The sequence below is a fragment of the Macaca fascicularis genome, chromosome 9 (assembly GCF_037993035.2).
Source record: "Macaca fascicularis isolate 582-1 chromosome 9, T2T-MFA8v1.1".
In the NCBI taxonomy this organism is placed as follows: Eukaryota; Metazoa; Chordata; class Mammalia; order Primates; family Cercopithecidae; genus Macaca; species Macaca fascicularis.
The window spans coordinates 36,085,233-36,111,797 of record NC_088383.1 but is presented as its reverse complement, the minus strand read 5'-3'; the positions used below and the strand labels follow the sequence as shown (position 1 = coordinate 36,111,797).

The 26,565-nt window shown below is 42.9% G+C and overlaps 1 long non-coding RNA gene across 2 annotated transcripts in view; it reads left to right on the top strand.

The window, feature by feature from the left end:
• LOC141407666 (uncharacterized) overlaps positions 1–26,256 on the top strand; it is a 29,453-nt gene extending 3,197 nt beyond the window's left edge. Inside the window, exons 2-3 of one of the 2 annotated variants that reach the window (XR_012417579.1) lie at positions 16,547–16,633; positions 26,121–26,256. This is a non-coding gene — a long non-coding RNA (uncharacterized lncRNA). Of the gene's footprint in view, positions 1–8,720; positions 8,853–16,546; positions 16,634–26,120 lie in introns of those variants that run through there. The other variant, XR_012417578.1, reaches the window with a different exon arrangement.
• Positions 26,257–26,565: the final 309 nt, after the last annotated feature.

Genomic DNA, 26,565 nt, shown 5'->3' with positions numbered 1-26,565 from the left:
CACACTGAGCACTGTAACAAGGCCTGTCCTCAAGCTTGAGGAGGATTAGGAGGATGGCTTGAGTCTGGGAGTTGGAGGCTGCAGTGAGCTATGATTGCACCACTGCACTCCAGCCTAGGTGACATAGTGAGACCCTGTCTCTTAAAAAAAAAAAAAAAGAAATTGGCCTGGATCTACTCATACGCACCCTGCTGTTTGAGCAGAAAGAATCTTTTGGGAATTATTTTGTTTCATCTTTCTCCATGATCACTGTTGAATAATTTGATCACTGTAACCAGGTAAATATAAAACTTAGGTGGGCCGGGCATGGTGGCTCACACCTGTAATCCGAGCAATTTGGGAGGCCAAGGCGGGTGGATCACAAGGTCAGGAGATCAAGACCATGCTGGCTAACACGGTGAAACCCTGTCTCTTTTAAAAATACAAAAAATTAGCCAGGCGTGGTGGCGGGCACCTATAGTCCCAGCTGCTTGGGAGGCTGAGGCAGGAGAATGGCCTGAACCCGCGAGGCGGAGGTTGCAGTGAGCCGAGATCGCGCCACCGCACTCCAGCCTGGGCGACAGAGCGAGACTCTGTCTCAAAAAAAAAAAAAAAAACTCAGATGAACTATAGCTAAGTCAGTGCTCTCGATGCTGTTTTAGCAATAGTAGCTTTGTTTTTCACAGAAAAAAACAAAATTTTCTGTGGAACCACACTATTTAAAACGTAAGCGATATTAGTATCAACTTGTATAATTTATAGATCTACTTATAAAAACAATCAAGAATAGGCTACCTTAATTGAATCAGGAGGAGATAATTGCAATCTTACATCAGCCATACTCATATCCATGAAATATGAGTCAGTCATTTGCACAACTGCCTGAGTCACCTCCTGGAACACAGAAAACACTGAGCTGAGTTAGCCCAGGACCTGAACCTTTCGTGAAAAGGAAAATGTGTAGCGTCTCCTCGGGGTATGGCTGCCCTTTCACCTGCTAGTCAGTTTCTCATGACAGTTACTCAAGCATTTCTAAGGCAGCTGTGGAATAACCAAGACCTTCTGTGTGTTGTGCTACTGATGCTCCTCCTATCACCGACCTCCTCTCCAAATGAGGCCTGCCTTTTGTCCTTGGTGGTAGGCAGTCCACAGTGTAACCAGCTACAGGGGAAGTATTTACTTTGATAGCCACTTGACCTTGATCAAGGCAGGTGACTCATTTATGGATAACATTTTTGAGAGTATACTGAGCCAGGAACCACTTTTATAACCAAAAGTGGATTATAGTTTCCATTCTGGAGAAATTCACAGTCCAGTAAGTTAAACAATCACAAGAACAAGTTTCCAGCAATGAGAGTGATTGCAGCCACTGAGTGGTGAAATCTAAGGAATGCCACGCCTGCCACCTATAAATATCTACATTTATTGCCTGGGCATATACCTCAAATTGCACCATGAGAAATTTATTTCCATGAAATTAGGAACTACCCAGAAATTCTCTATGCAAATAAAAATTCCCGCAAGAAAATAAGGATGGCTAATAGTTTTAAGTAGTAGTGCCAAGTCTTTTGGACCAGAGTAACTGCCAGGGATGTTGTGTTGAGGATTCTGAGGTCATGTTCCAGCTTAGCAGAGAAGGGAGCCGCCATGAGGGAAGGAGTGAGGGAGAGGGTAGCACTTGTGCCACATATTTTTCTTAAGTAAAACCTTTGTTAATAGACTGCATGATGAAACAGGAACAGCCAAGGTCTCTGGCATCTGGGAGAAAGCCCACTTGGAAACTGATTTATCTGCCTCACCACTGCAAGTTCACTATCTGTCCCCACACTAAATGGCCTTAGGAAGCCCAGACTATCTCTTGCCAAACTCTACCTTCTTTATCCTTCCATACTCTTCAAGAAGAGAAATGGTATATATATGTGGGATCCTTGAGAACTAGGATGTACCTGTGATCAGGCAAAATGTAGCATCTAGCAGGGTCAGGTATAGGTTGAAGTGAGAGAGGTGGCTACTGTGCTCCCCAGTGGCTGTTCTCCCATCTCCCATAGTTTCAAGGCCTGTTTCGTGAAGAACAGCAATATGCCCAGCTCAAAGATGACAGCTGGCCACAGGACTAAGTCTGGCCACTAAGATGTGAGTGGATGCTTCCAGAAAAGCTCTCCAAAGAGGCTACCTCTAGCCAGGCACGGTGGCTCACGCCTGTAGTCCTAGCACTTTGGGAGGCCAAGGCGGTGGATCACCAGAGGTCAGGAGTTTGAGACCAGCCTGGCCAACATGGCAAAACCCTGTCTCTACTAAACATACAAAAATTAACCGGACATGGTGCCGCACGCCTGTGATCCCAGCTACTCAGGAGGCTGAGGAGGGAGAATTGCTTGAACCCAGGAGGTGGAGGTTTGCAGTGAGCTGAGATGGTGCCACTGCACTCCAGCCTGCATGACAAGAGCAAGACTCCATCTCAAAAAAAAAAAGCTACCTCTTCTCTGCTTCTTGGAGTATGGTCATGATAGCTGGAGTTCTAGCATCCAGTGGTAGTTTTCCTTGATTGGCCCCCAGACGATAGGTACTATGACCAAGACCTGTGGGGCCATCATGTGTACTTGGCTCCCCATAGGAGAATCCAGGATGGAATGGAATGATACAGTAGGCAGGCTCCGGAGCCAAGATACGGTATAAGTGGTAAAAATAAATGATTCACCCAAGAGGCAGATTAGGCCCATGAAAATTAGAAGGATTGTCTGATGTATTACTTTAATACAGCACTTCTTCAGTATTCCCAGAACTGTAGCTAACGGTTCCTGTGAACAGGAAGCTCCTTGAATATACCCTGGCAAGAAATCTTTCTATCCAAGGTGACTGACTTTGGGAGGGGATTTATTGAGTGTCTCCCCCGAGCCAGGCACTTTCAGATACCTTAATCTTAGTTAACTGGCTTCACTTCAGACCCTGTTCCTAACAGGACAAAACCCGACAGCATTTTAAAAGCCAAAAAGGGATAGTTGATGAGTTGTACTTGTCTCTGTCTCACTTTAGTAACCTCCAAGGAACTCAAAAGGCACTGCAGCTATAATTCAACATTAAAATAGCCCTGGGCCCCCCAGGAGCAGCTCAATAGACCCTACTGAAGTGGGTGGTCCTGTCCCTCCCCTGCTTAAAATCCGTCAATAGCTTCTCATTGTTTTTAGACTAAAAACCCAGCCCACCTGACAGTCAAGTTGGCCTGCTCCCCAGGCTTTCTCCCCAGCCGCTCAAACCTGCTCACAACTCCCTCGGTGTCTGCCACTGTGGCGTCTCACTTTGCTCCTGTGACCTCGTCCCTCTGAGCGCTATTCCTCCCCACCTCTGCATCTGACTTAACCTTCAAGGCCTGGCACAAACAATGCTTTTCCTTTGTCCTTCATACTGAAGACTGGAGATGATAAACTCACATAGATTCTCTCTGAATAAATATTTCCCATGCCAGTTAGCATTTTTTTAAAACTATAATGACTGCAAAATATATTAGGTGTACTCTAACTTATTTAACCTCTGCCCAGTGAATGGACATTTCATTTGTTTCTTTTTCAGGATAATAAAAACAGTTCCGGGATGAAAAAAAAAATTTTTTTTTTGTATTTTTAGTAGAGACGGGGTTTCACCATGTTAGCCAGGATGGTCTCTCTCTCCTGACCTCGTGATCCGCCCATCTCGGCCTCCCAAAGTGCTGGGATTACAGGCGTGAGCCACTGCACCCGGCCAGGGATGAACATTTTTATATGCTAATCTTTGTCTGTATCTGCTCATTTCTATAAAAGGAATCATTAGAATTGGAATATCTAGGTCATTTTGACCAAAAAGGAGCATTTTTAAATCTCTTAATATTGCCATATGACATCTTAGAAAGTTTACATCATTTTACACAAATAATTGTTTCCTTATTGATGGTCCAAACCTAGAGAATTTTTGGTCCTTCTGTGATCTGTAATTGGACAAATTTCCGTTGCTCCTAGCAGCATTTTATACATACTTATCAAGATGTATTATGATTTATACACACTTATCAAGATGTATTATGTTTTGCTTGCATTTCTCCAAGTAAGCTCTGAAGTGCAAAACAGAACTTGTTTTACTCTTTGTAGCACGATACTGAGAACAGTAACACCTAACAGGCATCAAGGCCCTTTCTAGGTAAATCTGCAGAAAGAGTAATTGTGTCAATCTCAGTTTCCCTGTGATAGATCAAAATAAAGCTTTCCATACCTAACCTAGGGAAGCTGCATACAGTTGAAGAGCTATATTCATCTTAACCTGGCCCTGACAGCTCCTCAACATGTTTTTCTTTTCCAAGTTCCACATTGCTTCACCATGTCCTTTTAACAGTCCCATTTTTTATTTTATCCATCACACGAACTTGTAGTTGGTTCTGCCTGCAGCGTTTCTCCATGATATAACCTCATCATATACACTCAGGAGCCTGAGAAATGAGTATCACAAACCACAGAGTCTTCTTGTTGCTTAGTTACCGTCCTGCATTTCCTGGGGACTTTACCTTGGCAAAGTATATGATGCTACATTTTAATGAATGTTGATCAGTCACTGTATGATAAATGCCAGGAAAAACAGAGATAAAAAGAAAGAAGTGTGAATCCCGCTCTTCTGCCTATATCCCAGCTCCATTTTCACGTCTTTTTGTATCAGCCCCCAGAATCTGGGGTCTTCTGTTTGAAAATGAGATGGATTCCATAACATCTGTATAGCTCTGCTTGCTATGGTACTGGGCTGGAAAGAGGCAGGTCAAAGCAGGTGCCCCCCTCACCAGTGTGCCCTGAGGATGCAAAGGCCCTGTTTGCCTGGTGATAACACCTTCAGTGCCCATTAGGGGGCCCAAAATTGCCAGTTGACTATCCCTTTGGGACTGACACCTTAAAATCTCATTTTGTCTTTGAGAAGTGGTATTTGGAATGTTCACACATCAAAATGAAAATTATCGTTTTCTGCTAGCACAGTGTATCTTAGCTAGTGTATCTTAGCCAGCTGGCTCACCTCTCAAGGCACTAAAGGAACAGAAAAACACAGGGCAATCTCTGTAAGCCTCATTCCTTCACTCGGTAACCTGTGAGAAGCTAGAGAGAAAGGACCAGTGAGAGCACAGGATCAGCTCTTGCCGGGGATCCAGCCAGGAGCCACCATGGAGGGCCTGGAGCACTCAGAGGAAAACATGGGGACATCAAGTATGCAGGAGATCAGGCGAAAAACAGTGAAGTCAGCTCCAGAAAGACTCATACCTCTCACCCCCACTGCCTCAACCTCCTCTCAAGGTGTAGAGTTCACAACTTTTCCTTGGGAAGCTTCTGTGTCTACAGTGCTCAACAGAAGAGACGAACAGGGTTTAGGTTACTATCTTCCATACCCTAAACGTGAACACTGTAATATTGGAAATACAGTAGCAAAAGGAAAGCACTTCTCAGGAAGGAAAAATGTATCTACTCCTGCTAACAGTTTTCTCCATTCACAAAATATTACTCATTTGTTTAAACTTTGGAAAGAATATTAATATTCATAGATGTCAGATTAGTTGCGCAAAATATGCTAAAAATTGCCATTTAATTTATAATAGTGAAAAACTGAATGCAACCTAAATGCCCATGAATGATAGCTAGTTACATACAGTGGACTACAATGGAATTCTATGAAGTCATAAAAATAAGGATGTACATCTGTATTTATTGTTACAGAAAGAAAGCTACAAAATATTGTCGAGAGAGAAAGCAGACTGCAAAACTGAATATATATGCAAAGAGATGTCTTTAGGGATATTTACTGTTAAACAGTGATTAACTTAGTTGTCTTTTTTCCTCTGTTCTTTCTTTTCTTTTTTCTTTTTTGCTTTAAATCTGTACCTTTTTAAAAAGCAGTAATACACTTTCTCCCTCCAAAAAAGAATAGCCTAGCGAAATCTTTTACTTCAAATTCTTTTCCCATTATTAATCTTTGTATCAACCATTGTGGTTTGCTAAAACCAGGAAGGATTGTAGAGTAGAATCCATGCCCACGATAGAACAAAATCCAAGCAGGAAGACACTTCATATGTGGTTATAAGACCAGGAGGACCAGGAGACAAAGGGAAGCCATGGTGTGTGTGTGTGTGTGTGTTTTGTTTTGAGAGAGTGTCGTTCTGTCACCCAGGCTGGAGTACAGTGGTACCATCATAGCTCACTGCAGCCTCCAACCCCTGGGCTCCAGCAATCCTCCCACCTAAGCCTCTCTAGTATCAGGGACTACAGGTGTGCATCACCACATCCAGCTAATTTTTAGTTTAGTTTTTTTTTTTTTGGTTTTTTTTTTTGAGACAGGGTCTTGCTATGTTGCCCAGGCTAGTCTCAAACTCGTAGGCTCAAGTAAACCTTCCAAAGCACTGGGATTACAGGTGCAAGCCACCATACCCAGCCTAGAAGCAATGGTTCTGATCCAGGAAAAGTGCAGCCTGGAAACTCAGCATTATGTACAGAATCCTAGCTCTTAGACTAAAAGGCATCAACTGGTACAATTTCTTGCCTTTGGGCACCAAACGTGTTAGCTTCCATTTTATTTAACTTACTGTAAAATTATATTAGCTATGCTGCCACTTAAGCCAAGATGCTTTCTGTCTAGTCACTTAGGTTCCATCCTTTTGAGGGCCCTGCCGTTTCATTGCCTCTCCTTTCCCATTCCCCTCCCCAAGGCTGTACTTTGAGTAACTGTATGTGCATTTTCCTGTGCCTTTTCATTATTAAAACACTGTAAAAGGTAATGTCTCCAAAATGCAAACCATAGTCTTCTCCATTGAAAAATATTTTCCAGGCTAGGTCCTCCACCTGGATAACAGAGTGAGACTCTGTCTCACAAAAACAAAAAAACTCATTAAACTGTATAACTAAAATGGGCGCATTTTATTTTATGTAAACCATATCTCAGTAAAGTGTATTTATTTATTTATTTATTTATTTATTTATTTATTTATTTAGAAACAAGGTCTTGCCCCGTTGCCCAGGTTAAAGTGCGGTGGCATAATCATGGTTCACTGTAGCGTTGAACTCCTGGGCTCAAGTGATCCTCCTACCACAGCCTCCTCCCAAGTAGTTGGGACCATGGGCATGTGCCACCATGCCCAGCTAATTTTTTTTTAAGAGATGAGGGTCTCGCTATGTTGCCCAGGCTGCTCTCGAACTTCTGACCACAAGAGATCCTCCTGTCTTGGCTTCCCAAAGTTCTGGGATTACAGGTGTGAACCACCATGCCTGACCAAAGTTGATTTGAAAAAATGAAAGGGGAACCGAGCACAGTGGCTCATGCTTATAATCAATTCTAGCACTTTGGGAGGCTGAGGTGGGTGGATCACCTGAGGTAGGGAGTTCGAGACCAGGCTGACCAACATGGATAAACTCTTGTCTCTACTAAAAATACAAAATTAGCTGGGCGTGGTGGCACATGCCTGTAATCCCAGCTACTCGGGAAGCCTTAGCTTGAACCCAGTAGGTGGAGGCTGCAGTGAGCCAAGATCATGCCATTGCACTCCAGCCTAAGAAACGAGAGCAAAACTCTGTCTCAAAAAAAAAAAAAAAAGAATGAGTTCTGGGCTTGGTGGCTCACACCTGTAATCCCAGTACTTTGGGAGGCCAAGGTGGGTGGATCACCTGAGGTCAGGAGTTCAAGACCAGCCTGGCCAACATGGCCACAAACCCCTCTCTACTAAAAATACAAAAAAGTCGCCGAGTGTGGTGGCACATGCCTGTAATCCCAGCTATTCAGGCAGCTGACACACAAGAATCGCTTGAACCTAGGAGGCAGAGGTTGCAGTGAGCCAAGATCATGCCACTGCATTCCAGTCTGGGTGACAGAGTGAGACTCCATGTCAAAAAATGAAACAAAACAAAAATGAAAGGGAAATAAGAGTCATTACGAATATAATTAGGTTTAAATTTTTAGTTAAAATCAAATTTTGATTGAACTGGGATTGCCAAAAATGTCCTTAACTTCGTATCTCCAAATAAAACTCTTGCAGTTAATTTATGTTGTTTATACACCTAGGTAATTCTCTATATTTTTATAGTATGTTGACACTTAAAATTTCAATCTCTTCTAGTAGTTCCATGAGTGGGACTGAGGGGGTGATGGGTGTTCTCATTATAGCCTTCAGAAAGCTGCCTATATATAAGTGTGCACAAATAACTATTATTCAGAGAATTAGAATCATCACAAAATATCCTTTATGAAGGATAAATATAGGCTAATGTATCCTTTATGACTGTTAAATATAGCCTAATGTTTCTTTTATTCTTCAGACCCAGTTCAACTATATAGAAAAAAAATGTATGCACAAAAGCAGCACTCTATAATTAAAAAAATATTCCTTATTGGTCTTTTGGATTTTGGTTCTGCATAAGTATGAGTTTCTCATCAGGCCTCTCTAGACTACTAAAGCCTAAAGCAATGCTTCCCCTATCTCAGCTCTTAGAGGAATTACTGGGTGTCTTGTTTATTTGGCAATTCCGTGCTTACAAACTCTCTTTTCAATGGGATCTTCAGCTCCTTGAGACCACAGTAGATACCTAAGTATTTGTCAGTGTAATTTTTTGTATTGATTTACTGAATTCAAAGAGTTTATACAAATATTTTGTTTACAGGGTTTCATTACAATCCAAATAAGCTTGTATGCTTAGTAATTCCAGAAATGTTGTAGGTATTCAGATTAGCGTTGCTCATTCATGCTATTTAATTTACAGAGCTCAGCTGCAGTAATTTTCTCCAGTGGATGATGTAAGGGAGTCATTGGCAGAGAAGCAAGAGACTTGGCTTCAGAGTGGGCAGTAACAGGGCTGAATCTGGTTTTACAAAGCAGGTACTGTAAAGCTCTCATTGCCTCTCTGAGGACAAGGCTTTGAGCCATGAGTCCCAGGGTCCTCTAAGTGGAGGCTTCTTAAAGGAATTGAGCCTCGTTTCCTGGATTTGAGGTTTATTCTTTTTCACGTTCCCTTTGTACACCAAATATATTTAGTATTTATTATATTTTAAGTTTAGACCTTTGGAATTTTTTTTTTTAGACAGAGTCTCACTCTCGCCCAGGCTGGAGTGCAGTGGCGTGACCTCAGCTCACTGCAACCTCCGCCTCCCAGGTTCAAGCAATTCTCCTACCTCAGCCTCCTGAGTAGCTGCGACTACAGGCATGTGCCCACCACGCCCTGCTAATTTTTGTATTTTTAGTAGAGACAGGGTTTCATCATGTTTGCCAGGCTGGTCTCAAACTCCTTACCTCAGGTGATCTGCCTGCCTTGGCCCCTGAACATGTCGGGATTACAGGCGTGAGCCACCGCGCCAGGCCACGGTTTGATGAGTTTTGAGAAAGTAATATACGCATGTAACCACCATCACCACAATGAAGATCTAGAACATTTCCATCATCCCCAAATTCCCTGGTACTCATCCCTGGTCCCAGGCAAGCCCTCATCTGTTTTCTGTCACTGCGGATCAGATTTGTCTCTTCTAGAGTCTCATAAAAATGTGATCTTATGAAATGTGTAGACTCTTGTGCGTAAGGTTTCTTTTCCTCAGCATAATGTTTTTAGACTTGTCTATGTTGCATGAATGAGTGGTTCATTTCTGTTTATCACTGAGTATTTTTCCACTGTATGTATATACCACAATTTGTTTATATACCACAAATGTTGATGGACATTTAGGCTTTGTCCAGTTTCGTCTATTATAAATAAAGCCATTATGAACATCTATGTACAATTTTTGTGTGTACGTTTTCTCTTGGGTAAATATCTAGGAGTAAGACTACTAGGTTGTATGTTAAGTGTATGTTTAATTTTAAAAGAAATGGCAGCCGGGTGCAGTGGCTCACATATGTAATCCCAGCACTTTGGGAGGCCGAAGTGGACAGATCACCTGAGGTCAGGAGTTCAAGACCAGCCTAGCCAACATGGCGAAACCCCATGTCTACTAAAACTACAAAAAAATTAGCCGGGCATGGTGGCACACGCCTGTAATCCCAGCTACTTGGGAGGTTGAGACAGGAGAATTGCTTGAACCCGGGAGGTGGAGGTTGCAGTGAGCTGAGCTCACACCACTGCTCTCCAGCCTGAGCGACAGTGCGAGACTCCATCTCAAAAAAAAAAAAAATGGCCAAACTGTTTTCCAAAGTCCTGGTACCATCTTACATCCCACCAGTAAAGTTATGAGAGTTGTAGTTGCCGTACGTTCTCACTGATAATAACTTGCTATCATCAGTCTTTTTAATTTTCACCATTCTAATGGATATGTAGTGGTATCTAACTGTGGTTTTACTTTGCATTTCCGTGATGACTAATGATGTTGACATATTTTTGTTTGCATGTTGGATATTCATGTATCTTTGTAAAGTGCCTATTCAGTGTGTTTTCCAATTTAGTTGGGTTGGTTGTCTTCTTATTCAGTTGTAATAATTATTCATATTCTAGATACAATACCTTTGGCAGATATGTAGATATGTGTTGTGTGACTATTTTCTCCCAGTCTGTGATTTGTCTTCATTTTGTTAGCATTGTCTTTTGAAGAGCAGAAGTCTTTAACTTTGTAAAAGTCTAATTTTTAGCTATCTTCTTTTATAGCTCTTATCTTTTTTTGTTTGTTTTTGTGTGTGTGTGTGTCTTCAATTATCTAAGAACTCTTTGACTCCCTACAGATCATGTAAATGTTCTCCTATGTTTTATTTTAGACATTTTAAGTTTTACCTTTTTTGGGGGGGGGAGGGACAGAATCTCTCTCTGTCACACAGGATGGAGTGTAGCGGCACGATCTCAGCTCACCGCAGCCTCCGCCTCTCAGGTTCAAGCAATTCTGCCTCAGCCTCCCAAGTAGCTGGGACTACAGGAGGTAGTCCCACTGCCACACCCACTAATTTTTGTATTTTTAGTAGAGATGGGGTTTCACCATGTTGGCCAGTGTGGTCTTGATCTCCTGACCTGGTGATCCACCCGCCTTGTTCTCCCATAGTGCTGGGATTACAGGCGTGAGCCACCGCACCCATCCAAGTTTTACCTTTTAAGCTTAGGTACACGGTCCAATTTGAGGTGAATTTTGTGTATGAGTAAGTTAATAATCAATGTTCATTTTTTCCCATATGGTTATCCAGCTTTTCCTGCACCATTTGTTGAAAAGACTTTCTCCTATTGACTTACTATGGCCACTTTGTCAAAAATTACTTGCCCATAGACATGTGGGTTCATTTATTTTGTTCCATTAATCCAAATGTTGATCCCATAATAATAATGTAGCTTTAGACTGAAGTGTAGTGGCATGATCACAGGTCATTTCATCCTCAACCACCCAGACTCAAGCAATCCTCCTCCTGTCTCAGCCTTCCAAGTAACTGAGACCACAGGTGTGCACCACCACACCTGGCTGCTGTTTTTGTAGAGATGGGGTTTCACCACATTGCCCAGGCTGATCTTGAATTCCTGGGCTCAAGCAGTCTTCTCACCTCAGCCTCCAAAAGTGCTGGGATTATAGGTGTGAGCCACCGTGCCCCACCCCTGCTGGGATTTCAGTTAAGATTATGTTGTATCTATGGAACAATTTGGGAAAAATGGTCATTATCATATTTAGTCTTGTAGTTCATAGACATAGTATATCTCCATTTATTTGCATCTTTAATTTTCAACATAGCATTCAGCAATGTTTTTATAATTTTAATTGTATAGGTGCCTTGCATGTATTACGTTAAATTTATCCCTAACTAGTCCATGTTTTTGATACTATAGTAAATGGTGTGTGTGTGTGTGTGTGTGTGTGTGTATATATATATATCTCTATATTTTTTAGACAGAGCCTCACTCTGTCACCCAGGCTGGAGTGCAGTTGTGTAATCATAGCTCACTACAGCCTTGACCTCCTGAGCTCAAGCAGTCCTCCTGCCTCAGCATCCCAAGTAGCTGGGATGACAGTGTGCACTACCACGCCCAGATAATTTTTTTTTTTTTTTTTATTGAGACAAGGTCTTGCTGTGTTGCCCAGGCTGGTCTCAACCTCCTGGACTCAAGTGATCTTCCCTTCTCAGCCTCTCAAAGTGCTGGAATTACAGGTGTGAGCCACCATGCCCAGCCAGAGGCATTGTTTTTGATACTATAGTAAATATTTTATTTAAATTTCCAGGTGGTCATTGCTAGTATGCAGAAAATATTGTTTTGTATTAACCTATGCTAAAGTCACATTATTTTGATTTGCTTTTCATAAAGATTCCTTAAATGTTTCTACGTAAACAATCATGTCATCTGCAGATAGACAGTTTTATTTCTTCTTTTCAGTCTGTATGGTTTTCTTTGCCTTTTTCTTGCCTATTGTACTGGCTAGGACTTCCAGAGTAATGTTTAATAGAAATCCTGAGACTGGACATCCTTGCCTTATTCTCAATCTGAGGAGAAAGTATTCGGTTGTTCATCATTAACAGATGATGTTAGCAGAAGGTTTTTCAGAGATTGTGTACTCTACCAGGATGAAGAAGGTCCCCTCTATTTCCAGTTTGCTAAGAGTTTTAAAATTGTGAATGGGTGGTGAATTTTGTTAAATATTTTTCTGCATCTAATAAGAGAATTGTATATGATTTTTCTCCTTTATTCTGTAATATGGTAGTTATGTTGATTTTTTTAGTGTTAAACCAAGCTTGCATTCTTGGGATAAACCCCACTTAGTCATGATGCATTATCCTTGCTGTATATTGCTGAATTCAGTTTGCCTAAAATTTAATTAAGGATTTTTGCATCTGTATTCAGTGAGGTATACTGGTCTCTAGTGTTCTTTCCTTTCAATGTCATTGTCTAGGCTCAAAAAAATGACTAGAGAAGTGATCTTTCTTTATTTTTAGAATGAGTTTGTGTGTGTTTGTTAACAAATTGTTTTTTTCCTTAAATATTTGATAGAATTTACTCCTAAAGCCACCTCAGTCTGAAATTTCTTTGCGAGAAGTTTTAATTCATAATTAAATTTCCTTCGTATATGTAGGGCTAGTTTCTTTTTTTTTTCTTTTTTTTTTTGAGACAGAGTGTCACAGTGTCGCCTGGGCTGGAGTGCAATGGCGCGATCTTGGCTCACTGCAACCTTTACCTCCCGGGTTCAAGCGATTATCCTGCTTCAACCTCCTGAGTAGCTGGGATTACAGGCATCCGCCACCATGCCCGGCTAATTTTTTGTATTTTTAGTAGAGACGGGGTTTCACTATGTTGGCCATGCTGGTCTAAAACTCCTGAGATGAGGATAATTTTTTGTATTTTTAGTAGAGACGGGGTTTCATTATGTTGGCCAGGCTGGTCTCAAACTCCTAACCTCATGATTCGCCCACCTCAGCCTCCCAAAGCACTGGGATTACAGCGTGAGCCACTGTGCCTGGCCTTCTTTCTATAGTTTCTTGAATCACTGTGGTTAATCGGCATTCAACCAATTTGTCCATTTTATCTATGCCTTTGAATTTATTTATATAATTATAATATTCTTTTTTTGTTTTAATGTCTGCAAGATCTGTGGTGATATCATCTCTTTCATTCCTAATGTTAGTAATTTTTTCTTTTCCTCCTTGCTCTTATTGTTTGTTTGCTTTGAGACAGGTTCTCATTCTGTCACCCAGACCGGGCTGGAACACAGTAGCGATCATAACTCAGTCAGCCTCAAACTCCTGGTCTCAGGCAGTCCTCCTGCCTCAGCCTCTCAAATTGTTGGAATTACAGGTGTGAGCCAGCCACTGTGTTCAGCCTCTTTTAATTCCTATATGTATTAGCCAGTTGAGGTGGCTTACTTGAACCCAAGAGTTCTGGGCAACACAGCAAGACCTCATCTCTACAAATAATTTTAAAAATTAGCTGGGGCATGGTGGCACACACCTGTGGTCTCAGCTACTCGAGAGGCTGAGACAGGAGGATCTCTTGAGCTCGGGCAGTCAAGGCTTCAGTAAGCCGTGATCACGCCACTGCACTCTGGCCCAGGTGACACTGTAAGACTCTGTCTCAAAAAATAAATAAATAAATAGATATAGAAAATCTGAGTAGCCCTATATATACTAAGGAAATTTAATTATCAATTAAATTGTCACCTGGGTAACAGAGTGAGACCATGTCTCAAGGGAAGCGGGGGGAGGGGAGAGTCATGTATTTATTATTTCCTTTCTTTTACTTTGTTTTACTTTGGTTTAATTTATTCTTCTTTTACTATCTTTTTTGTTTTTACTGAGTCATCATTATTGTTCTACCACTCGAATCACTGCATTGCTGCTGCTAAATGGCCAACAGACCAACAGATCCTTGCATAGAAACAAAAAAAGCCCTTGCTTTTCAATATTACCAAAGGGAAATGTATAGTCAGAACTGCAAGAAAATTGCTGTGTGATCCGGCTTCTGTCACATTTTAGTTTACAATACAGGAGCATAAAGTAGCTATTCAACTACCTCAAAAATAAGAGAATCATTTACCTTTCTGTGTATAACCTAATTAAAACCATGTCAGATCCAGCAAACCTGATTTTCATCTCTCTCCAGTAGATATAGGAGTATATATTAATATTTCTACTTCATGACTAGATAGGGGACTAACTTAAAATTGGCTACTCAGTTATCACTTGTAAGGCCCACAGTTGCACCTGGGTAGGTGGGTAGTTGCACATGCACACAGTTGGTGGTCACAACTCTGCTTTCTTGCCCTTCTCCTTAACATGGAGCTATTTAATCTTATTTATTTATTTATTTAGAAATAGAGTCTGGCTGTGTCACCTTGGCTGGAGTGCAGTGGCACAATCATGGGTAGAGACAAGGTCTTGCTGTGTTGCCCAGGCTGGCCTCAAACTCCTGGTCTCAAGTGATCTTCCCACCTCAGCCTCCCGAGTAGCTGGGACTATAGACATACACAACCACGCTCTGCCAATTTTGAAATTTTTTGTAGAAATGAGGTCTCCCTACGTTGCCCGCGCTGATCTTGAACTCCTGGCCTCAAGCAGTCCTCCCACCTCAGCCTCCCAAGTGCTAGGATTACAGGCAAGAGCCACCGTGCCAGGCTGGAACTATGTAAGGTAGCACTTAGCCCTGTATGTACATGTTACTAACAGTGGTTGTGTAGATCACTCCTCCAAAGGGAAAGTCTCTCTAGATGGGTCTTTGACCCAGTTAAGCAGTAGCTTCCTCCAAATGGTGCCCACCTGTCCATTGACTGGGACATTTGAAGACAAAGTGAGTCTTCACTCACCATCACCATTCCCCACATCTGCTTTCCCTGGGAGCGCACACACTTAGGAGGGCAGTGCTGCTTCATCCACAAGCAGTGACAGCCAGCCAGGATTTGTGAAATGTCTCTCAAAGAAATGTGCTCTCTTCCATGCTGAGAGATGCCACATGGTCACAGTACAGTCTTCATGCAGTTGTAGCTTAGACTTCCAGATTCAAAGGTCAGAAACCAGCTTGGAATTTTCCTGGTCCTAACTCAAACCTGGCATAAGTCAAAGTTTAAATCCAGCAGGCTCCACAGGAAATCAGATTGAACACATGTGCTGCTTGGTCAAGCAAGGACCCTGGAGTAGAGAAATAGGTCATCTTGGTCATGAAAGCCACATCACCACCTGCAAGAGGACAGGCACTTGGTTCTGTTCACTGCTGTGCCCTCAACTCCTAGAGTAGGACCTGGTGCAGAGTGTGATCAGAAAATATTTATTGAGTCCCAGGTACAGTGGCTCATGCCTGTAATCCTAACACATTGGAAGACTAAGGTGGAGGATCACTTGAGCCCAAGAGTTTGAGACCAGCCTGGGTGACACAGGGAGACCCTATCTCTATAAAAAATAAACTTAAAAAAAAAAAATTAGGCTGGGCGCGATGGCTCACACCTGTAATCCCAGCACTTTGGAAAATTGAAGCGGATGGATAGTCTGAGGTCAGGAGTTCAAGACCAGCCTGGCCAACTTGGTGAAACCCCATCTCTACTAAAAATACAAAAATTAGCCGGGCATGGTGGTGGGCGCCTATAATCCCAGCTACTCAGGAGGCTGAGGCAGGAGAATCGCTTGAACCTGAGAGGTGGAGGTTGCAGTGAGGTGAGATTGTACCACTGCACTCCAGTCTGGGCAACAGAGCGAGACTTGGTCTACACACTTTGTAATCTAAAACATTCTCTACCAATACTGCAATCAGTGAATTCTTGCTTTATTGATACATTCTAGTATTCAGTGGTGATTTTAATACACTGTTTTGGTACTTTCTGCTTTCAGTTTTCGTTGCTGTGGCCATCGCCTTAAACAGAAATAAAAAACTAAAACAATTTTACAACCATCCAAAAGAGGCTTGGAAACTTTTTTTTGGCTAGATGTCCATAGCACAATTTAATTCAGTAAACATAAACAGTTAAAATTATTCCAGTACAAAACCATGTTTTAAAAAAGAGATTACACCCAATTTTGGCAACAACACCCAGGAAATAAGCATTCTTTTACATTTGGTTCAAACTTTCTGAATGGCAGTTGTGCAACACTTGTTGTGAAAAGCTTTAGAATATTATAAACATGTTAATCCCATATTTTCATTTCTATGAATTCATCCAAAAGAGATAACAATGGATGTGGGTAGAGACAGAGCCGTATGGAATGCACACCACAGTGATGAACATGTGGTCCAGCTCTGCCATCAAGGAGGTGAGAACATGGGGGAAGATTTTTATCGAAGTTTCTTTTCTGGAGCATGTGCTCAGGTTAAACACCTGCTCTGTATCTCTAGCTTCTGACCCCTACCCCTGGCCAGCTCTGTTACTCAGTACACTGCTAGGCAGGCAGAGTATGGCCAGAGTATTCACAACAGTGCATCACTAAATCAAGTGGGATTCACACAATGGAATATACTAATGCATCATTAAAAATCACATTGTAAAAGAAGATTTAATAACAGAAAAAATGCACTGTATATGACATATTTTTAAAATATTACGTCAGTCACAATAAAAGACAAATATTGTCTGATTCCACTTATATGGGATAGAGTAGTCAAAATTATAGAGGCAGAAGGTAGAAATAGGTCTGGGTGGAAACTGGAATGAGATGTTCTTAGCGTTTCAGTTTTACAAGATGAAAAGAGTGATGGAGACAGATGGCGGTGGTGGTTGCACAACATTATGAATGTATTTAGTACTATTGAACTGCACACTTAAAAATGGGTAAGATGGCACAGTGAGATACCATCTCACACCAGTCAAAATGGCTGTTACTAAAAAGTCAAAAAAAACAGATGCTGGGTAGCTTGTAGAGAAAAGGGAACGCTTATACACTGCTAGTGGCAGTGTAAGTTAGTCCAGCCACTATGGCAGTTCCTCAAAGAACTTAGAACTATCATTTGACCCAGCAATCCCATTACTGGGTATATACCCAAAGGAATATAAATCGTACTGCCTTAAAGACACATGCATGTGATTGTTCATTGAAGCACTCTTTTTAATAACAAAGACGTGGAATCAATCTAAACGCCCGTCAACGGTAGACTAGATAAAGAAAATGTGGTTCATATACATCATGGAATACTGTGCAGCCATAAAAAAGAACGAGATTATGTCCTCTGCAGAACATGAATGGAGCTGGAGGCCATCATACTTAGTGAACTAACACAGGAGCAGAAAACCAAATACCACATGTTCTCACTTATAAGTGGGAGCTAAATGATGAGAACACATGGGCACAGAGGGGAACAACACACACTGAGGCCCCCCTTGAGGGAGGAGGGTAAGAGGAAGGAGAAGATCAGAAAAGATAACTACCAGGTACTATGGTAGCTTAGTACCTGGGTGATGAAATAATCTGTACACCCAACCACCCTGACACAAGTTTACCTATGTAACAAACCTGCACATGTATCCCTGAAACTAAAATAAAAGTTTTTTTTAAAGTTATTTAATATTAATGGGACAATACTCATTGCAAGAATCAGACTTCAATTGCTAGCATAAGTAAATGACAGGCAGGAGATACTGAAAATGCAATCTTACGTTCAAGGAGAGGACGCAGGACATTTCTGTGTCATAAATGTACTATGGAAAATAAAAATGAGAAAAATGGAAATACAAAAAAAGGTTATGATGATAAATTTCATATTATTTTACCACAATAAAAAATTTTTTAATAAATTATAAATGGTGTGATATGATTTGGCTGTGTTCCACCCCAATCTCATCTTGAATTGTAGCTCCCACAGTTCCCATGTGTTGTAGGAGGGACCTGGTGGGAGATAATTGAATCACGGGGGTGGTTTCCCCCATACTGTTCTCTTGGTAGTGAATAAGTCTCATGAGATCTGATGGTTTGATAAGGGGTTTCCCCTTTTGCTTGGCTCTCATTCTTTCTTGACTGCCACCCTGTAAGATGTGCCTTTTGCCTTCCACCATGATTGTGAAGCCTCCCAGCCACATGGAACTGTGAGTCCATTAAACCTTTTTGTTTATAAATTACCCAGTCTCGAGTATGTCTTTACCAGCAGCGAGAGAACAGACTACTATGAGTGTGATCTAATTACCATAAAGGGAGAATGAGGACTATTGACACCAAAATATGAGATTAGGATTACAGCTCATTTTTTTTTCTTCTTCTGTTTGTCTTTCCAATTTGCTATGATGAATGTTTCATAATTAGAAAACAAAATTAAATGTTTCCAGCCCCACAAAAAATAACCAGTTTTTTACTTTTATTTTTTTTTTCCCGAGATGACGTCTCTCTTTATCACCCAGGCTAGAGTGCAGTGGTGCAATCACGACTTTCTGCAACCTCCCCCTCCCAGGCTGAAGTGATCCTCCCACCTCAGCCTCCTGAGTAGCTGAGATTGCAGGAAAGCATCATCACACCAGGCTAGTTTTTTTTTTTATCTTTTTTGGTAGAGACGGTGTTTCAACATGTTGCCCCGGCTGGTCTCAAACTCCTGGACTCAAGCGGTTCACCTGCCTCAGCCTCCCAAAGTGGTAGGATTACAGGCATGAGCCACCGTGTCTGGCCATTTACTTTTAATCTTAGTAATTTATGCAGAGCCAGTTGTGTGGTGTTGTGGTCTCTCCCCACTTTGAGTTGACTGGATGGTTCTGTAGATTGGGCTTGGGCACACTGAGTAGAGCCTAGAGCAAGGTAAACCACCTGGAGGCTCCTGTGCCTCAGTCCAGCAGCAGGGATAGGCACGGGACTTCGTTGACAATGAAAAAGTGCTTGTTGCCGAGAACCTGAAACAGACGCAAACTCGGGGAAGTGACAGTTACATGGGCAAAGAGACCCAAAGGAATCTGTAAGTGTCACCAGCTAACAAGCAATGCAGCTCTACCTGCACATCCTACTTCAGTGCCTTAATATAAATAAAACAAATACTTCACAATCAAATAATTTGCTGCAATGTAAAGAAATTTGTGAAAATGGTATACTATGTGGAATCTATATGTCCCCAGAGATGAGACTGAAAAGACAGTTATCATGAAACCAGTCTTTGGCCTTTGACGGTTTCCAGTTTTTGCCACACTTTCAAACACGAGTCCACGTGAGCTAGCCGCAGCCGTTTCAGGATCATGTGAAATGGATTATCATCCCTGGACTATAGGAAATTGAGGTGTGGGAAAGGTAAAGGAACTGGCCCTAGGTGGTTGTATGCAAGTTGGAAGCAAAGAGACAGCTAAGACCACATCTCCTGATTCCCAGTCCAAGGCACTTTTAATGACCTACAATGCCTAGAAGGAAAGGTGGTAAGGAATCATAGGAAAAAGCCTAAGAGCTAAGCTAAAGGAAAGAGGCTGGGAGCATTGACTCATACCTGTAATCCTGGCATTTTGGGAGGCAAGGCAGGAGGATGGCTTGAGCGTAGGAGTTTGAGGCTACAGAGAGCCATAATCACACCACTGAATTCCAGCAAGGGCAACAGAACAAGACCCCAACTCTTAAAAAAAAAATAAAAAGTAAAAAGGAATACCCTATTGGGATGATAAGTGTAATTCTCCCATTTCCTCAACATAGTGCTCTCTAAAGATGTGTTCTACCAGATGGGGGGCAGATGCACATACCCCAGGATAAGATGGTCTACTAGGACGTAAAATCTATGCTTTATATTGTCACAAAAGAGGGAAAATGGCCTGGTACCCTCACATCGTACTACATTAGACAGCCATGGGTCAGGAATGATGCATGTGGTGCCCTGAATTGGGTGTGAGGGCACCATAGTGAGAAGGATGTGGTGTCCACATGCATTAGTTTGCACAGACGGGTTTACAAGTACCTAATTCATATGAATTTTTTTTTTTTTTTTTCTGAGACGGAATCTTGCTCTGTCACCCAGGCTGGAGTGCAGTGGCGCGATCTCGGCTCACTGCAAGCTCCGCCTCCCGGGTTCACGCCATTCTCCTGCCTCAGCCTCCTGAGTAGCTGGGACTACAGGCACCCGCTACCACACCCAGCTAATTTTGTTTTTGTATTTTTAGTAGAGATGGAGTTTCACTGTGTTAGCCAGGATTGTCTTGATCTCCTGACCTTGTGTTCTGCCCACCTCTACCTCCCAAAGTGCTGGGATTACAGGCATGAGCCACCGTGCCCGGCCAATATGAATTATCTTACATAGCTTTACTAAACAAACCCTTAGTCAAGTGGAAGGTAAACATAATGGCAATATAATTGATTCTAACAAGAAGGAACCAAACAAAAAAATTTTTTTAGATAGTCTTGCTCTGTTGCCCAGGCTGGAGTGCAGTGGCACAATCACAGCTCACTGTGGCCACAAACTCCTGAACTCAAAGCCATCCTCCCACTTCAACCTCTCAAGTAGCTGGGACCACAGGCACACACCACCACGCTTGGCTAATTTTTAAACTTTTTGTAGAGAGGAGGTGTCCCAGGCTGGTCTTGAACTCCTGTGCTTAAGCAGTCCTCCCACCTTAACCTCCCAAAGTGTTGGGATTACAGGCATGAGCCACAACACCCAGCCAAAAAAAATTTTTTTGTGGGGGGGATGGGGTCTCCCTCTGTTGCCCAGGCTGGAGTGCAGTGGCACAATCTTGGATCACTGCAGCCTCGACCTCCCTGGGCTCAAGTGATCCTCCCAAGTAGCTGGGACTGAACGCACATGCCACCATGCCTAGCTAATTTCTCTATTTTTTGTAGAGATGGTCTGGCCATGTTGCCCACACTGGTCTTGAACTCCTGGGCTCAGGTGATCCACCTGCCTCAGCCTCCCACAGTGCTGGGATTATAGGCATGGGCCACTGCACTCAACCAAAAATAAGTTTTTAATTATCAAGAACATTTGAAATATAAAATTATATCCTCTGTTTTTTGTTTTGTTAATCGAGACGGTCTTGATCTGTGGCCCAGGCTAGAGTGCAGTGGTGCAGTCATAGCTCACTGCAGCCTCGAACTCCTGGGCTCAAAGGATCCTCCTCCCTCAGCCTCTCAAGTAGCTGGGACTACAGGCACGCACCACGATGTCTAGCTAACTTTAGTTATTTTGCTTTTGTAGAGACAGGATCTGGCTATGTTGACCAGCCTGGTTTCCAACTCCTGGCCTCAAGCAATCCTCCTGCCTCAGCCTCCCAAAGTGTTGAGATGATAGACATGAGCCACTGTGACTTCCAGTCCTCTTGTTTTGTTTTGTTGAGACAGGGTTTCACCATGTTGCCTAGGCTGGTCTCGAACTCCTGGACTCAAGCAATCCTCCTGCCTCAGTCTCCCAAAGTACTAGGATTACAGGCATGAGCCACCATTCCTAGCCAATCATCTGTTTTTAATAGTGAACTCACCCTGGTGAATAATATACCTTGAGGTATTAGCTAATCATAGTAGTGTGTATGTATAATTTAAAACTATACATATATTAAGACAGTGCTCAAAAAGCAATCACACTACAAAGGCTAAGCAATCAAAAAAGCTTGGAGAAGACACACAAATGACCAACATTTGTATGAAAAATGCTCAGCATCACTCATCATCAGGGAAATGCAAAGCAAAACCACACCTCAGTTACAATGACTATTGACAAAAAGACAAAAAATAACAAATCCTGTTGAGGATAAAGGGAAAGGGGATATACACTGTTGGTGAGAATGTGAATTAATACAGCCGTGGAAAACTATATGAAGTTTCCTCAAAAAATTACAAATCAGAACTACCTTTGATCTAGCAAGCACACTGCTAGGTATATATCCAAAAGAAATAAGCATATCAAAGAGGTACCTGCACTCGTATGTTTATTGGAGCACGATTCACAACAGCCAAAATATCAACCCCAGTGCCTTATCAGCCAATGAATGGATAAAGAAAATGTGGTACATATACATGGTGGACTACTATTCAGCCATAAAAAAGGATGAAATCTTGTCATTTGCAGCAACATGGATGGACCTGGAGGACATTATGTGAATTGAAATAAGCCAGGTACAGAAAGATAAATACCACAAGATCTCTCTAATATGTGGGAAACTTAAACAGTTTATCTCATGGAGGTAGAGAAAAGAATGGTGGTTCCTGGCCGGGCACGGTGGCTCACACTTGTAATCCCAGCACTTTGGGAGGCCGAGGCAGGCGGATCACAAGGTCAGGAGATCCAGACCATCCTGGCTAACATGGTGAAACCCCATCTCTACTAAAAAATAGAAAAAATTAGCCAGGCGTGGTGGCGGGTGCCTGTAGTTCCAGCTACTCGGGAGGCTGAGGCAGGAGAATGGCATGAACCCAGGAGGCGAAGCTTGCAGTGAGCAGAGATTGTGCCACTGCATTCCAGCCTGGCGACAGAACGAGACCCTGTCTCAAAAAAAAAAAAAAAAAGTGTTTCCCAGAAGCTGGGAAGGGTAGAGGAAAGGGGAGATGAGGAGAGGTTAATCGGTATAAAAATACAGTTAGAATAAGTTCTAGCGTTTGCTAGTACAGTAGGATGACTGCAGTTAATAGTAGTTTATTGTATATTTCAAAATAGCTAGAAGATTTGAAATGTGCCTAGCACAAAGAAATGGTAAGTGTTTGAGGGGATGGATATCCTAATATTCTGATTTAATCGTTACACATTATATGCATCTATGTAAATATCACGTGTGGCCTGTTAGCTCGGTTGGTTAGAGCATGGTGCTAACAACACTAAGGTCACGATTTCAATCACCATAGAGGCCATGGGATGAGACGTTTGAGGCTTCATTTACCCGAATGAAGAGCTTTTAATTCAAGTGGTCTGAATCACCCCTGCACTGAATCCAAAATTCAGACACTCTCTTATTGGCCAGGCACTGTGGTTCATGCCTGTAATTTCAGCACTTTGGGAGGCCGAGGCAGGCAGATCACCTGACGTCAGGAGTTTGAGACCAGCCTGGGCAACATGGTGAAACCCTGTCTCTACTAAAAACACAAAAATTAGCTGGTAGAGATCACACCATTACACTCCAGCCTGGGCGACAGAGTGAAACTCTGTCTCTAAATAAATAAATAAATAACACATGTACTCCAGAAATATGTATAACTGTCATGTATCAATAAAAAATCAGTTTTTAACAAAGACTTGGAGGTTGAGCACAGTGACTCATGCCGGCAATCTCATCACTTTGGGAGGCTAAGACAGGAGAATCGCTTGAGCCGAGGAGTTCGAGACCAGCCTAAGCAACATAGTGAGACCTCATCTCTACAGAAAATTCAAAAATTAACTGGGCATGGTGGTGTGTGCCTGCAGTCCCAGCTACTTGGGAGAGTGAGGCAGAAGTATCTTGAGAGCAGGAGTTTGAGGCTGCAGAGAGCTTTGATGGTGCCATTGCACTTCAGCCTGGGTGACACCAAGATTCTGTCTCTATGATAAAAAACAAAAACCCACTGCTCTTCCCCTCCATCTGTCATCCCCAAGCCTCCCAGGTAGATTCTCCATCACCCAGAGGCAGGTGGGGAATTCCTCCACCCTCACAGTCCACTGAGTCCGAGTCTGCTTCTTCATAGGACCTGAGTGGTTGCTGACCTATCTCTTGTGGAGGGCTATATTCTTCCTTGAGACACTGTTTCTGTTTTCCTGATTTTCCTGTAACCATCCAAACCAATCGCTCTTTTCCCTTTGTGGCCACTTTTCCTTTGTCCGTGAACCACTGCCTTGGAGATGTAGCCTTTCCCTCTGTATGGCTGATTCTCAAATCTTTGTCTCCAGGTTTGGCCTCCCCCATATACCCCAGTCTTTGTCTGTCCAAATGTTTACAGGATTCCCACACGTTCCCCTAAGTTTAATGTGTGTAAAACAGCACCTCCTTCCCCACCCACCTTCCCTGTTTTCCTGGCCTGGTTGAAGATCACTGTTTTCAGGACTGCTGAGGCAAGGACTCTGAGATCACTCTCACCCTCCCTCTCTCACTGACCATCATCATCCAAGCTGTCACAGGTACAGACACCTGTCAATATTGCCTTCAAGGGGTCCCCTAGACTTCACAGTTTCCTTTTTGTTCTTTTTGCCCCGACTCTGAGCCTTCACCAGGTCACATCTGCATGGCTGCTACTTCCTTTTGCCTGGCTGCCTTTTCTCAAGTTGAAATGAGCTCTCATCTGCCAGTAGCCCATTAGTCTCACATTATGTATGTCACTCAGGTTCCCCCACAGATGCCCTGTTCCCACTAGAATATTGACTTCATTGGGTCCCTACCCTCCACACCTCTTCTGGTCTCCCTCTCTGTCCAGACTCTCACACCTCACACACTCCTTTTCCTTCCTCCCCATGGGCTCGCTCCGTCACACAGGCTAGAGTGCAGTGACACGATCATAGCTCACTGCAGCCTCAAACTGTCAGGCTCAAATGATCCTCCCGCCTCAGCCTCCCAAGTAGCCAGGACTACAGGTGCATGTCACCATGCCCAGCTATTTTTTACTTTTCAGTTGAGATGGAGTCTCACTGTGTTGCTCAAGCTGGTCTTGAACTCCTGGGATCAGGCGATCCTCCCACCTTGACCTCCCAAAGTGCTGGGATCACTGGCATGCATGAGCCACTGTGCCCAGCCTCCCACCTCCTCCTCTTTTGCGTGCTCTGCCATCAGGCAATCTTTGACCCTGCTCCATTCTAAGCTCTGCCATGTGTTAGTGCTTTGATCTTAGACAAGCTAACAGCTCCAAAACCTCAATTTCTTTGTCCATAAAATTATTACTACCTCGACCAGGCACAATGGCTCATGCCTGTAATTCCAGCACTTTGGGAGGCCAAGGCGGGTGGATCACTTGAGGTCAGGAGTTCCAGACCAGCCTGCCCAGCATAGTGAAACCCCATCTCTACTAAAATACAAAAATTAGCTGGACGTGGTGGCCGCCTGTAATCCCAGCTAGTCAGGAGGCTGAGGCAGGAGAATCACTTGAACCCGGGAGGCGGAGGTTGCAGTGAGCCAAGATCACACCATTGCACTCCAGCCTGGGCAGCAGAGTGAGACTCCATCTCAAAAAAAAAAAAAAATTTCCGTGTTCCAGCTTCGTTGAAAGGATGAAACGGCATCATGCATGGAAGGTTATTTAGCCCAGAACCTAGCACAAAGATCTTAATTGTGCCTCGTTTTAGGATTAGCAAAACGTGATTGGCAAAATCAATGTCATATGGCAAACACTCAGTTGGGTGAGTGAGTCACAGGAATAGGTGCTTAATGTTTGTTGGCTTAACAACTTGCAAGCTCTAACATAATCTCCGTCCTCTCCTAACACTATCTGACCGCTGCGATGCTGAAACATTTCATTCTTCTTTAAACTCCATGTCGTTTATGCGCGTGAGCTGCCACACCCAGGCTGACTCTTTTTTTGTAATTCTTTCACATGTGTTGTTCCCTCTGTCTAACTAGTTTTCAAGTTCCTTGAGGACAAGGATCATGATATTATTACAGCTGACATTTCTTGAATGTGGGCTGTGAGCCAGCATTTTAATTTTATAAACTCGCTTAACCTGCATCACAGCCTGATGAGGGAGCTTGCCGTCGTCATCCCTGAGTTATGAATCAGGAAGCAGAGGCCCAGGTTGCCAGCGTGTTACCTGAGGGCACAAGGCTAGTGAGCAGCAGCACTGAGGCACTGCAGCCCAGCCCAGCAGCGAGGTGGTTGCCGTGTACTGCTTCCTAGGGTGCGGGACTACACACTCAGGTGAGTAGTAGAAAACTTACTCACTGATTCCCTGACTGATGGAAATGCTTATCTTTTGCAGCTACACATGCTTTTCTAGCAGATGCCTGGGCTCCTGGACATGCTGCTCTAAGGCTATTTAAGACAGCACTCCTGCCATCCTCCTGGCCCCCTAAGATAAAACTTTCTTTAAAGAGCATCCTAAATAGAACCAGATTTACACACAAAAGCCAGGATGACTCCTAGCAGATGTTTTGCTACCTGAAGGTTGTTATGCCATGTAGAAAATGAAGGAGGAAAGAAAGAAAAGGAAAAGAAGGGGAAGTGGGGGGAGACGGCATGTGGGAGAAGGGGTGAGAACAGTGAAGAGACTGGGGAGCACCACAGAGACCACCTCTTCCCAAACAGCTTCTGCCATGATGCTTGCTTCATGCTAAATAACCCACAACCTTCATTCATGTGTGTGTTTGCCCTTGTGCCTTCTTGGTCCCCCAAGCATGGACAGAGTTCTGCTCAGAGAAGCTGGA